Source organism: Leuresthes tenuis, unplaced genomic scaffold (assembly GCF_036924035.1).
Source record: "Leuresthes tenuis unplaced genomic scaffold, fLeuTen1.0.hap1 SCAF_11, whole genome shotgun sequence".
Lineage (NCBI taxonomy): Eukaryota > Metazoa > Chordata > Actinopteri > Atheriniformes > Atherinopsidae > Leuresthes > Leuresthes tenuis.
In genome coordinates this window covers 7,242,105-7,243,260 of record NW_027325365.1, presented here as the reverse complement: position 1 = coordinate 7,243,260, position 1,156 = coordinate 7,242,105, and positions in this window count along the sequence as shown.

Below are 1,156 nucleotides of genomic sequence, written 5' to 3'. Positions count from 1 at the left end.
GAAAAAGGAAAAATGAAAGCAGTCAAAAAAAAAAAAAACATCACCATATGTTTCCTGGATAACCATGTAAAGATATTTTAATTGCTACAACTTCTTACAGGGATATGCACTTGTTGTTGGGCATTAAAAGGCACCTTTGCTTCTCAACCTTTGATTCTTTGAGCAAAAAGAGATCTTTAGATCTTGCATTCTGCAGAAATATTTGCTCTGTACAGACAGCTTTGCAGTGTAACAGAACGTGAATCATATGTCACATAAAAGTCTTATACAGTATTTGATACATGAAATCTCTCTATACATAAGGGCTTTTCACTGACTTTAGAAAAATCAATGGTATGACCATGTTAAGTGAAAATATTTAATGAGTTTTTAACTGGTTGGTCTTATGCCAACAACTTTGTCACAGTCAGTAATTATGGGAGTAACTCATTTAAATCATTTATTCATTCATCCATTCCTCAATACATTTGGCCATGATGCAGATTTACACTGGGGTGACTCCACCACAAATATAAAATATACATTATAACCTGCTCTAAATTCCAAATGTAGTATAACACACTGATAGCACTCAGATTTACTTAACTGTACTCAGTGGTTCAAAAAACAGACTCACCAAAATGTCAATATGATTGTTGTTCAGGGGTTATCAGTATTTCAGGTCTTCATCAATAGACAGGGTTCAAAGTCTCTTGGCTCTTTAACCCCTTCTACCTTTAAGAGGTTTTAAGGCACAAGTAAGAAAAAAACATTGATGCGATTCTAATGAGAATGAAATGGATGCAACAGGCTATTTGTTGTGCTTTATTTTTGTTACATGAAATTAAGTTCAGTTTCATCACTATTTAATTGATTCATTGTATTTAGTCTGGGATTAAAAGTTAAAATTGTATACAGCTGTTATATTAGCTTTCGGTTGCAGCTTCATGGTCTGAACACAGCCCTCCCTCTGTTAAGGTCTATCGGCTGCTAAATACCAAGTAGACATAGCCATAAATAGTGAGGCGTCACGTGTCTGAAGGCATCTCGTTTTGCTGCCATCATGTCATGTCTGACCGTTTAGCAGCGGCTGTGGATGTGGAGGCGGGGAGCGGCTGTTCGTGGTGCTGATGGGAGGGATGCTCTCCAGCTCCGTGCAGCCGCTACTGCGCATGTT